General features: G+C 38.9%; 1 long non-coding RNA gene across 1 annotated transcript; it reads left to right on the top strand.

Annotated features, from left to right (window-relative positions):
* The first annotated feature begins 39 nt into the window (after window positions 1-39).
* On the top strand, window positions 40-5114 carry LOC123840259 (uncharacterized). The gene is made up of 2 exons (XR_006789945.3): window positions 40-442; window positions 526-5114. It is a non-coding gene; the product is annotated as an uncharacterized LOC123840259 (long non-coding RNA).
* The last annotated feature ends 8928 nt before the right edge of the window (window positions 5115-14042 follow it).

The following is a 14042-nucleotide window of genomic DNA, read 5'->3' as shown; positions in this document are numbered from 1 at the left end:
CGACTGACTGACCCCGGACGGAGATGGGGCGAGGGCAGGAAGTGACAAGCTCTCGGAGTGGGTGGGGGGAGTGTGGCCGGCACGCCCGGGAGCGCCGCGCGCATGCGCCCGGCCGGGCGCCCGGGCCTGTGGCGAGGCGACGCGCTACGGCCCGGCAAAGGGAGGGAACCTGGGCCGGTGGCGCTGGGTCCGCGACCGGGGGTCTCGGGCCGGCTACTCGTCCGCGCGTGCTCTCGCGGGCGGGCGGACGGACAGCCGGAGCCCGGGGCTGTTTGTGCCCGAGAGGCGGGCTGATGGGCAAGCAAACTGTTGCTTTTCTCCTTCCATTGGAACCGAAACGGGGAGGGTTGGAAAAGCACGGGAAGGAACTGTAGGAGGCGGCTCGACAAATGGGTGAGCCGTAAGGAGTGGTGATTCCGAAAAGGTTGTCAGCACACTAATGGTAGAAGTCTTTTCTTTCTTTTTCTTTTTTTTAACCTAAGAATTTTCGAAGTGTGCCTCTCAGCACTTTGGGGCTTTCATCAGGTCCTTGGGAGGAAGCTATCGAGTGGCGGACGATCGGGATTGATTGCCGCGGCGCTCCTCTTCTGGAACCTGAAGGCGAAGAAGGTGGGTCACGTGCGCAGGACGCGCTTTCCCTCCTCTTCGGTGCCCGCGTCCGGCTTGGAAAATCCCCGAAGATCGCGGTCGTCTGTCACATTCCGAAAACCCGTGTGGTCGCCTCTTGGGGCAGGAGAGCCGCCTCCTCAACTCCCAGAACGGAGTTCTTGTTCTACAAGCAAATACGTGTCCACTGTCGGTCAGGAAATATTAAGGGAGACAAAGCTTTGTTTTATCTTCTCGCGCCGACAGAGCCACTGAAAATCTCCGCAGTTGTGTAGCTTGAATTGTCCGTTTGCGGGGTCCTGAAAGAGCGGTTTAATAGTCGGTAGGTTCTGTGTGTATTTTGGAAGAGCAAACGAGTGACTGAAATCTGTTTTAAAAATTAATAGGAAAATTTGTGGTAGGTCCAGTAATTAATTGATAAACTCGTTATTGTGAAAATACTGAACGGAGCATTTGCATAGGTCTTGGGGGATTGTAGCAGCTTGATTATAGGGGTGACAGGAAAAGGAAGAAGAGTGGTCCAAGTGATCCACTTTTTTAAGGGAATTCCAGCTACCGTACATTCTACACGCCAGTCACATATACGCAGTATGTTTGATCATTTTTTTCTGTCCCATTTTCAAGAGGCGTCATACAACATCAAACTAAAATGTAATGCCACAACCTACATGTAAGGTAAAAGAAATTATGTCCACATGATGGTGTTTGTTAGGCAGCCAATAAAAATCATTTTGTGTAACATGGTGTGCAGTATGCTTAAGCATATCGAAAAAAAATTAATGTGACCCCTTAACAGTGGAGTTACAGGTAATTTTTATTTAACATTGGAGCTCTTTGGTAAAATTTGAGGTGAAATATTTTCTTCATTTCCAGAGGAGCTTTTCCTACTTTTATAAGCACATTTATTTAGCACAGGTTAAAAAATGAATATACAATTTTAAGTTTCCATAAACCTGAAAAGGCATTGCTTCAAATATGTGAGTTATAAATGTTTGCTGGCCACATATGAGTAAAAAATGGTTAGCTTCCGGAGTAAATGCAGCACTCTTTATACTTTAGAGTGGTTGGTACTAGAAGGTCCCCAAAATTGCTTGCTAATAGAATGGATTTTAAACAGTTTTTGAGAAATTACAAGTATAGATAAGATTGGAACGTCTGTGTGGGTAAAACAGATACTGGAATACTGAATCAGAATTTTAAAGATGAAAAGAAACCATGGAAATTATCTAGTAAACCTTACTTTATAAATGGGAAAACTGAAATTCAGAGAGGTTAACTGACTTGCTAAAGGTCACAAAGTAACAGAACTGGGTCTAATACCTAGATCAATCCCTTCTATAACAATATTAGTATCTGACATGTATTGAGTAATATGTTTTAAGCTCAAGAATAACTCATTTAGGGGCACCTGGGTGGCTCAGTCGGTTAATCATCTGCCTTCGGCTCAGGTCATGATCCCAGGGCCCTGGGATCGAGCCCCGCATTGGGCTCCCTGCTCAGCAGGGAGTCCGCTTGTCCCTCTGCTCTTCACCCGGCTTGTGTTCTCTCTCTCTCTCTCACTTTCACTCTCTCTGTCTCCCAAATAAAATCTTTAAAAAAAAATTTTTTTAAATAACTCATTTAATCCTATCAACAATTCAATCCATTCTACAGGTAGGGAAACTGAGGCAGAAATAGGTTAGATAACTCCTCAAGGTTACCTGATACACACAGCTGATAGGCAACTGAGCCAGCATTTGAACCCAAGTAGTATGGCTCTGAGACTCATGACCTCAGCCATTATGCTATACTGCCTATACCATGTCGCCTACACTATACCATAACCATTTGGATCACACCGTATGTGAAAGATGAGCCAGCAGATCCTGTCATTTGTGAAAGGTATTAAAATGCTATGTCGAAGTTTATGGAGTTGCTAAATCACAAGAATTTAATTGAAATTCCACAGGGCTCTAGAGCTTAGACTTTGGACATCATCTAGAATTATCATCCTACCTCTAAAAACACTGCACAAATCATCCCACTGCACAAATCATCCCGGAAAAATTATGTCTTCATTGTTCACTGCAGCAACCTAGGTGACACATTATTACGCTTTAAGGAACTTTGTGATCCTTAAAGTCTGGAAATATGTCCTTATGATTAACCTAAGACCATTTTATGGTTTAAAATTATTCTCTCATCTTCAAGGCAGGAAAATTCTACACACACATACACATTTATTATTGCTGCATAAGAAACCACCCTAGAAATAGTGCTTTAAAACCATTTTATATACTCTCAATTCTATAGATCAGTGATTCAGATCAGCCTTGTCTGGGATCATGCAGGTAATCATTTGGCATCTTAACTGAGCACACTCATGACTGGTTGTTGGTGTTGACTATGGGCTGGACCTACCTCCTAGCCTTTATTCCTGGGCTTCATATGTAGGCAGCATGCCAGGCAGGTAGAAACAGGAAGCCGTAAGACCTCTTGAAGCAGAAGTTACACGACATCACTTCTATCACATTCTGTTAGTCAAAGTAGGTCAAAAGGCCAGCATAGATTCAGGAATTGGGAAAACAGATTCCCCTTATGGATGGGAAGAACAGCAAAGTCCCATTTCAAAGGGACATGCATAATAGGAATGGGAAGGATTATTGTGATGGTCTTTGCATATACTCTTTCACAATAGATAATTATTTCAAGAATGGTACTAGCTAATTAAAGCTGTTGAATTTTTTTAATGCTATATGATTCATATAATTCCTTTAAGAACAGCAAAACAAGAAGATACTAATCAAACCTATTCTTTAAATAATTGGGCCAATTTGGTGGCCTTGTGTAGATAAACTGATGATTACTTAACTTTTCCAAGTAGACTTGCTTTTTGAAAGGTTTTCCCATCTGTTTTTAAACACATCCCACTAAAACACAGCATAAAAACCTAACACCAAATAGAAGTAATTATGGTTTCTATAGAACTTTTACTCTGGTCCAGATTTTGCTAGCTTTGATAATGAGGTGGCATTTTATAACACAAATAATTAAATTCATAATTAGGTACAAATCAAATTATGGGCCAAAGTAGAGGCTGAGAGTTTAGAAAGAGTCATGGAAAAATTGATTTACAGGGACAAATATTAAACTGTTGCTCTTTTATCAACTATATAGAATTACAAGCAACATAATATGAAAAAAGAAGATAATGCTTTCCCTAAGGTGTTTATTTTAAGGAGAGTAAGGAGTAGGTTGTACCTGTGTTGCTATCCGGGAGATAAGTTGCCTACCAGGAAACCCTGACATGAACTTATATCTTTCATTCCTGGTGCTAAGGCACACTTAGGTCTTGCTGGCCAGGTGACACAATGCATGCACCATGCTGTCGTATGGGCACCAAACCATCCTTGACAAGTCTTCCATTCAAATGCATTTCAGATAGCATTTAAGTGAATTTCATTTCTTAAAAATGTTTTTTGGTTATAAAGGAGTTTGTTCATAAGTCTGTATTATAATCTAATAATACCTAATGATAATTTTGTCACTTTTGAACTCAATGTGCTAAGTGCTTTTCTAGTTTTTCACTGAAACCTTACAAAGATCCTGGGTTAGATATTACCCCATTTTATGTAAAGAGAAACAGATAATTAGTGTCCGAGCCAAGATTTAAATATAGGTCTGAGTCCAGGTCCTATGCCTCAAGTTACATATATTCTAATGATTACTAAAACTTTATCTCCAGGTCAGACCTGTCCCTGGAGCCTCTAAACTCTTAACTACCCATGAGACAGACCATCTGAATTTCCCCAGGCATCTCAAAGTTAGCAGGACCAAAACTGAACTTCTTACCAAAATGTTCTTTCTCTTTCAAATTTTAACCAACAGTGTTCCTATCCAAAAGGCTCTCAAGACAGAAGCCTTGGAGTCAAAGGAAGAGCATTGGCACAGATGCAAAGTAACGGAGGTTACTTGTATACAGGTTTCTCATCTCACTTATCCCCAACATCTAACCTACCACCATAAACAATTTGTTATACCTCAGAAAGCTCGAGAAAATAGTTTCCTCTCTCCATATGCACCATCAATCTTCTAGTCTAAAACCCTATCTCTGAACCATTGCCATAACCACCTCCATGGTCTCCCTACCACCCATCTCTCCCTCCCTCAATTACTCCACACTATCAACAGAATGATATCCAAACCGATCCAATATTACTCCCCAACTGAAAATCTCTGTTGACTGCCAATTTTTTACATGAAGAAATAAAATCTTAACAAGAAGCATATAATCAGCGTACATTTTGAGGTCAGAAAAATCTGGATGTTAGTCCTATCTCCATCAATCATGGGTTTTATGTCTCTAGGCAAGTAAGAACCTCTTCTGAGCCTCAGTTTTCTCGGCTTTATGCTATTTCCAGCATAGTGAGAAATTGGTTAATGAATAAAGTACCCAGCAGGATCTGGAACACAGTACAGATATATAATAATAAATTCTCATTACATCTGGCCCACCCACAACTTCACAACTTTATGCTCTAAGGATTTCTCACCCTTTTCAGAAATTAACAAAGCAAAAGGTCACAACTGAGTGGGGAAGGAGTGTGGGACACAAGGGAATTTTAGAGAGAGATGATAGAGGTGTCAGTTATGAGGGTGTATCCCTTTGTTAAAGCAACTATTAAAATAGAATAGTGGTTACCTTTCCACGGAGGAGAAGGTTGGCAAGTGGAACTGAATGAAGCAGTACCAATTTGGGAATTACTGGCCATTTTATAGATTTTGACCTCAGTGATCATTACATGTGTATTTGCTTTATAATAATTCAGTAAGCTGATAGATATGTTTTTGCACTTTTATGAATGTGTATAAAATTTCACAATAAAAATGTTTTTTAAAGTAGCTGACCTAGGTTTTAATGCCTCTGAACTACATCTTAGAAACAGAAATTAGAAATGATTATTGAACTTTTCAAGGCTTTATGCCTTTGCACATGCTACTCTTCATGCCTGGAAATACCTTTCCCCTTCATCTAGAAAACTCATATTCACCCTTCAAGACCCACTTCAGATGTCAGTCCTTCTATGAAATCAGTTCCTACGGACAAATAATTGCTCCAACTTCTTTCTCCTGTAGTACACCATTCTGATCAAATGTCTGACTCTCCCATCAATCAGAATTCATCAAGAACAAAGACCCTAACTTATTGCTCTGTGTTTTGCCATTATCTAGCACACTACTGTCATATAATAGGGCAACCATTAAAAGTTACTGGGTGGGCCTGAGGGCCTGAATTAGCAGTAAACATAATAAGAAAAATTTAGTGGGGAAGACCACTTTTACGAGTTTGGTTTACTTAGGCTCCTGGCCTAATGGGACACTCATTTCCAATGTAGAGACAAATCATACAAGGACAATTAAAGGAACCACTAGCATATAGAGTCAGCAATGCTATAGAAAATATACCACAGCCAGATACTTGAAACTACTAACCATCCATCATATAAAACCATTTATGACTTTGTTTTTGTTTTTTTGAGGGGTGGTTTTTTTGTTTGGATTTTTTTTTACTTTTAATTTTGAAATAATCTCAAATTTAAACCCAAATTGCAAGTAATTCCCATACCCCCTTGACCCAGATTCACCAATTTTTAATATTTTGTCATATTTGTTTTCTCTCTCTCCATTTGATTTTTGAACCACTTTAGAATAGGTTGCATACATCATGGCCCTTCATCCCTTATTACTTCAGTGTGTATTTTCTAGAAGCAAGGATATTATCTTACATAACCACAGTACAGTTATCAAATTTAGGAAATTTGACATGATAAATTTGATTTGATTTGATTTGATTAAACATGATTTGGGGCGCCTGGCTGGCCCAGTAGGTACAGTGTGCAACTCTTGATCCTGGGGTCCTGAGTTAGAGCCCTACTTTGGGCATAGAGCCTACTTAAAAAACAAAACAAGCAAACAACAAAAAAAACCCCATGATTTGATACCATACAGTTGACCCTCAAAACAACACAGGTTTAAACTACACAGGTCCACTTACACATGAATTTTTTCAATAAATACAATACAGTGCTGTAAATACATTCTCCTGTCCCTTTCTTTTTTTTTTTTTTTTTTTTTTTTTTATTCATGACAGAGAGAGAGAGAGAGGCAGAGGGAGAAGCAGGCTCCCAAGGAGCAGGGAGCCTGATGCGGGACTCGATCCCAGGACCCTGAGATCATGACCTGAGCCAAAGGCAGACGCTTAACCATCTGAGCCACCCAGGCGCCCTCCTGTCCCTTTCTTAACATTTCTTTTTTCTAGCTTACTTTATTGTGAAAATACAGTATATGATCCATATGACATACAAAATGTGTGTTAATTGACAGTTTATGTTATTGGCAAGGCTTCTGGTCAACTATTAGTAAAGTTTTGGGGGATTTTTAACTGGGGTAGGGCTGGCATCAGCACCCCTAACTCCTGCATTGCTCAAGGGCCACCTGTACTTTTATTTCTTCTATGATTATTATTACTATATATAATATACATATTATATTAATTATAACTGTGTCAATTATCCTGATAGTGCCCTGTATGGACGTGTTTTATTTGCCCCAATACAAAACCCAGTCCAGAACCACATACTGCATTTAGTTATAACCCTTTACTTCCCTTCAACCTGGGACAGTTCTTCAGTCTTTCTTTGTCCTTTATGACAATGACGTTTTGACAAACACAGGCCAGTTTTTTATAGAAAGAGTCACCTGGGGGTTTGTCTGATGTTTCTTCATGATGAGATTGAGGTCTTAGATTTTTCTGAATGGAATACAGCATAAGGAATGTGGTGTCTTTCTCAGAGTATCAAAACCAGAGGCATGTGATGTCTGTTTGATATTAATCTTCCTCATTGGCTTAAGTGGCTGTTCAGTTTCTCCACTGTGCAGTTCTATTTTTGCTATGAATAGGTAATTTGTAAGGAGATAACAATGATTTTATTATAGAGACTCCTTTTAACTAGTGATCTTGATAATTCTGTTTAGGTTTTAGAAATTATCAAAGCAAAAGTAAAAGCATAAAAGTTAATTGAACTGCATCTTTATTTCTAATCTGATCATTAGAAACTAATGATCAATTATGTAACTGGAAACTGTTCTCTGGTTTAGTCTTACATGATATGAAGTTGAAAAAAAATTTATAATTATTGGAAAATCCATTCAATCAACATTTACTAAGTACCTATTATATTCCAAACATCCTGCCAAACTGAGAACATACAGTAAGACAAGTTTTCTTCCCTTTAGTCAACAAAAATTTACTTACTGCCTTATATACCAGGTCCTAGGAAGACATCCATGGATAATTTAGGAAGTTCTTATCCTCTTGGAGTCTCTAGTCTAATTATTGAGGTGTTCCCAATCTAATAATGATGACATGTAAAAAAAAAGTATATTATTTCATAATAATCACATAAGACAGGCACAGTAGAGATGAGTGAAACCATGGAATTATAAGGTCCATACACAACAGGAGCAGGGGGACAGGGAAAGGGAGCATTTGCTGCAAAGGGTTTTTCAACTCACTTGAATTAGAGAAGAGAACATTATAGAGGATGAATAAATAAGGTGTTGGTTTTTTCCAAGTAAATATTATAATGTTTCCAAGACCTATTCCTTAAGGATAGCTGGTTAATAGATTATCTATTGTTATGTATTAACAGGGTAATGCATTCTAAATTCTAAATTGTAAATGTTTTGTGATTCTATTTAGACAGGTAGTCATTGAAGAGTTTTGTATTTGGTATTATATCATTAAAAAAGCATTCTAGGGGTGCCTGGGTGGCTCAGTCAGTTAAGAGTCCGACTCTTGATTTCGGCTCAGGTCATGATCTCAGGGTCTGAGATTGAGCCGGGCATCGGGCTCAGCGCTGCGCTTGGAGCCTGCGTAAGATTCTCTCTCTCCTTCTCCCTCTCCCCCTCCCTGCTCATTCTCTCTCTCTCTCTAAAATAATAAACAAAATAAAATAAAATGCATTCTGAGTTTTTCATTCTCTCAACTGCTCCTCCTTATGGCCAAAGGAGTTTATTTTCAAGACTGATTTAATAAGGCTGTGGAACAGAATGAAGTTAACTCGTTTATGTAACTCTAACTTCCTTAGCGTATTGATCTGAACTACCAAATCCAAAATCTTCTCTAATGATAAAGTATCAGAAAAAAATGTACACTTTTGGCTTATGGAAACTGAGTCAAAAGCTAAAAATCCATACATATGCCTCAGGTCTTAATTCCAACTGAACACATAGACTGCTATGTATCAAACCATAACCTCCAACAAAGTATTATTTTAATGAAACATTTAAAGTAAGTAACTGGTTTCTGAACTTATATTTGTCCAAGATTTTAAATAATTTCTAAAATAATTTCTACAAAATGATCACTTTTTTATCTTAAATCAACAGTTATTTTCCCATTCAAACTTTCTTAATTTTTTTCAAATGAGAGTTGTCTATCGTGAATATAAGAGATCTCTAAAATTACAGCATATGGAAGGAGATGGTATTTTATATAGTCAGGAAGCTTGCTGGGTGTTTCTTCTACTCTCAAGTCATCAGAGAGCGACAACAGACTGTTTATAAAGCAATTTCAGTGTTGTCATTGTCATATATAGAGTAAGAAAAAGTTAGATTGGTAAGAATTTTGAAAAAGAGCATCAGGAAGTTACTCCCTCCATTCAGGCAGAGTAGCATTTATTTAGGATAAAAGCACCATAGGATCCAGAATGTCAAGATTCTTGGTAAGACCTGTGTTGCTAGGCAGTCCTAAATCATCCAATGTCACCTACGTGCTGGAGTTAATCACTGTTTTCAATACCATAGAATGACACTTTCTTCTTGGAACTTTTTGGGGGAATATCTAAATCTGTCACTCTCTTCTCATATAAATGCTTTTGGAAAAAAAAAGTGAGTCCGTTCAGTGTCTTTCTAAACATCTTATTTCTAGAAGAGACAGTATGCCAACTCAGTGAGGAATGACCGTTTCATTTATGGGAATAAACTTGCTTTACATTTCTCAGAAATTTTATTTTAAAAAGGAACAATTGCTATAGAATATTCAAAAATTCCCCCATTAATGTTAGTTCTCTTTTCTTAATCACTTGTGAAACTGAGAACAGTTATACAGTAAGGTGAGCAAAGATCTCATTGCAATCCCTCCTTTTCTAAATTGTGGTCTTTCTGGTCATAAGAAGGTCATTTTAAACCTGGAACCCAGCCAGATGAATGAAGATGCAAAATAATGCACACGTCAACTAGATTAATAAAATGAATGTCCAGGGTGCCTGGGTGGCTCAGTTGGTTAAGCGACTGCCTTCGGCTCAGGTCATGATCCTGGAGTCCCGGGATCGAGTCCCGCATCGGGCTCCCTGCTCAGTGGAGAGCCTGCTTCTGCCTCTCTCTCTGCCTGCCTCTCTGCCTACTTGTGCTTTCTCTCTGTGTGTCAAATAAATAAATAAAATCTTTAAAAAAAAAAAAATGAATGTCCAAAGACTGTTCAACTTAAGTGCTGCATTTTATTTGGAAAACATTGAGATATTTGTATCTCATCTAACTGTCCCTTGGAATTTCACTTAAAGATAACAAAGACCTCATGTTTTCTGGGAATTAAAAAAGAGTCTACAGAAGATATTTTGCAGTCTACTTGTTCATCCTTACATCATCCTTGTATTAGAAAGAGGGGAAAGAATTCCAAGAAAAAATATAAAGAGGTGGTGAGGAGAAAGGAAAGTGTAATTGGCATTAATAGGTCAACTGTTGGTTTGTGTCTGTTTATGAAAGAAACCAGTGAGTAAAATACATATTCTAACTTTGAATTAGGAGGGGCAAGAAAATATAACTCTTGATTTCTTACTGCATGATTCACATGAGAAAAGTGTGTTCAAATTTACCATATTTTGAACTACATGAGTTTAAAGGCATGAAGATTTGGCTCAATTACCAATCATTTTTGCACAATGTCAGGGTTGGAAAAAACTTCAAAGTCATCTTTTAAACTCCAACCTTCCATCTAAAGCTTGCATCTCCTTTACAATATTCCTGCCAAGGGCCGAGCTAAAGTTTGAACGTTTCTAAGTATTAGGGAATTTACCACCTCCCAAGACAATCCATTCCACTTTATTCTATTGTGTTCAAATTGGCCTTCCTGAGCTTCTCACACCCAGCAAGTATGAGTATATAGAACATATGTAATTCCATATAATTCCTCTTCCATCCAACACCTCCATATGTATTTGAAGTCTTTGCTGAGTAGGCGAAATTTCATTAGTTTATCCTCTAAAAATATCAATTATCGAATTAGTGTATTTTGATTCATTCATGTAACAGGTATTTAGTGAGCACCTGCGTTATTCCAGTAACTGTACCAAGGATTGGGAGATGTAATGATGAGCAAAAACAAAAACCAAAACCATGATCTGCACCTTCATGGAATTTACAGCTGTCTGATTGCTGTCCCCCCACAGGTTATATGAAATCTATTGTTTTCATGCACGTGCTTTCATTAATTTACTTTCTGATTAAAAATGCCAAAACAACTTTAAAAAGAAAAAGCTTTCCTTCTATTAAACATTCAGCAGAAAAATCATGATTATCAACAGAAACACTCAATTTACATAATTTGAGAAACCATACCTCTGCCAAAAATACACTACTGCTTATACTTATGAGTTAGTACAAATATACATAAGAATGTCTTTTGCTATGATTTATTTATATAGACAAATTAATTTGCATAAGATATGATTCATTAAGAGAATACAATTACTTGAATAATCAAAAGTCATTTATGAAAATCAATTAGCTGACTTTTTGCAGTTTTCAGATAGGACAGAAATCTTTGTGGATAGCAGGCCTAGTTCTTACATACTCCAATAGTTTGATTTGCTACAGAATTAAATTTGCAGATGAGCTCGATGTTGGTAGTAGGATTAGGTTAAGAGCAAGAAAAAAACATTCAAGGGGCGCCTGCGTGGCTCAGTCAGTTAAGCCTCTGCCTTTGGCTCAGGTCATGATCCTGGGGTCCTGGGGTCCGGGCATCAGCCCCGCATAGGGCCTGGCATCAGGCCCCATGGGCCTGCTTCTCTCTCTGACCCTCACCCTGCTCATGCTCTCTCTCTAACTCATTCTCTCTCTCTCAAATGAATACAATCTTAAAGAGGAAAACAAAAAACATTCAAGACTTAGTTATGTGATTTGGGTGACTGACATTACCAAGAATAATATTTTGAGAACTCTGAAGGAAAGAAAATTCTATGAAGCCTTCCATTGGTACCATATACACAGCCATGTTATGAGAAGATAAATCCCTGTATCTTTGAGGCCTACTCAGGATCTTTTGTAGTAAATGGACTCCTACCTTTGTAATTGTAGTTGATTAAGCCAGTCATGGTTTCATTAGTCACAGGCAACCATATATAGTCTGGCACATAGTAGGCACTCGATGGGCATTTTTGACTGAATGAACACATGAGCAGAAGTGGAAGTAAACTCAGAAGTGGCATAAAAGGGACCAGAGAGAAAGGGAGTTATTAACTCATTCAGTAAATATTTATCAATCTCTATAGATCAGGCACTGTGTGTCAGATACTGCTCCAGGGTATACGGGGAGGGAAGCAAAACCAGACACGATTTACTAGCCCTCAAGGAGTTTACAGTCTGATTGAAGAGAGAGATACTAACCCAAAAAGCACTCATTACGATGTAAATATAATGTGCACAGTATAAGTGTATAATAAGACATATGGTGCCATGAGAGAGATAATAGTGAGGTTTGACCTTGTCAGGGAGGTCAGGGAAGGCTTGCCAAAGGAATTGACAAAGAATTATCCGGATGAAGTAAGGAGAAAGATGGTCTGGCAAGTATAAAGTTCTTATGGAAAAATGATGGCTAGTGTGATTTTGTACAGGGGACGTGGTATGAGATGAGGTTGAAAGACGTTCGCAGGCCATATGTAGGGGTCCTTTATCTTAAGAGCAAAGCAAAGCAAAAGGTTAGAGAGCTAATCGTTACACTCAAAGATGCACATAAAACATGGTGTCATTATGTTGTGGTATATGTACATGTACATATACACATATATTTTGAAATTGAGATATCATTGACGTTCTATAGTTGATATAATAAAACTCAACCTTTTAAAATAAACAAGCCTGGGGCGCCTGGGTGGCTCAGATGGTTGGGCGTCTGCCTTCGGCTTAGGTCAGGATCCCAGCGTCCTGGGATCGAGTCCCACATCGGGCTCCCTGCTCCTTGGGAGTCTGCTTCTCCCTCTGCCTCTCTCTCTCTGTGTCTCTCATGAATAAATAAATAAAATCTTTAAAAAAAAAATAAAAATAAAAAAATAAAAAAATAAAAAATAAAATGAACAAGCCAGTGGCTTTCAATATACTTGTAGAGATGTGCAAGCATCACCACTATCTAATTTCAGAACATTCCACTGCCCAAAAAGAAATCTTGTACCCATTAGTAACCCTCTAATTCCCTCTCCCCACCACTAATCTATTTTCTGTCTCTATGGATATGCCCATTCTGGGCATTCATATAAATGGAATCATAGAATATGTGGCCTTTTATGCCTGACTTCTTTCACCTGGCAAAATATTTTCAAGCTTTATTCATGTAGTATGTATCAGTACTTCATTTCTTTTGGTTGCTAAATAATAATCTATTGTATGGATATGCCACATTTTATTTATCTATTCATCAGTAGATGGACATTTGGGTTGTTTCCATTTTGGGCTATCATGATTAATGTTGCCATGAACATTTGTGTGCAAGTTCTTGTGTGGGTGTGTTATTTTCCTATCTCTTGGGTATATACCATGGAGTGGAACTGCTGGGTCATCTGGATATCCTGTTAACATCTGTGGTAGCTGAACGTCTGACGCGTTCTTCCCTCTGCCTCGCCGGAGCCCAGGAGTGTCCCTCGGCCCCTGCCCAGCCTCTCCTGGGATCAGGCTGTATGTTTGCCACACGTGTCATCCAGCTTCTGGCAGACTGTCCATAACAGGCCCGCCAGCTCTAAACTCAGCATCCAGGCCACATGGGAACTGAGGGAGAATCAGGAATGCAAACAAAACCTCTCTGACCGAACACACCGCAGCACCGTTTTAACTATGGTAGGCATTCCCCCACATGGGTACAGGACTGCCCTGCACGGCAGTTTCCTCCCAGGATCCCAAACAATGTGGGGAGGAATAATCTATCCACTCCTGTTGTTCCTCCCAGCTTATCAAGCATACTTGCCCCAAATGAGTGAGGCCAGGGGAAGGCCAGCATGTCTCATCTCCTCTCCAGAGTTTCAGGAACTCAGAATAAAGAGATGAGAATTTGTCCAAACATCTTCAGACCCTTGTTTCTGCTTCACCCTTCTAGTCCACCAACATGGGTAGACTTTATTTTTACTTCTTCC

This window comes from Mirounga angustirostris, unplaced genomic scaffold, assembly GCF_029215605.1.
Source record: "Mirounga angustirostris isolate CCGP_5_RB_7025 unplaced genomic scaffold, mMirAng1.0.hap1 SCAF_12, whole genome shotgun sequence".
NCBI classification, from domain to species: Eukaryota; Metazoa; Chordata; class Mammalia; order Carnivora; family Phocidae; genus Mirounga; species Mirounga angustirostris.
This window is presented reverse-complemented; position numbering and strand designations above follow the sequence as displayed.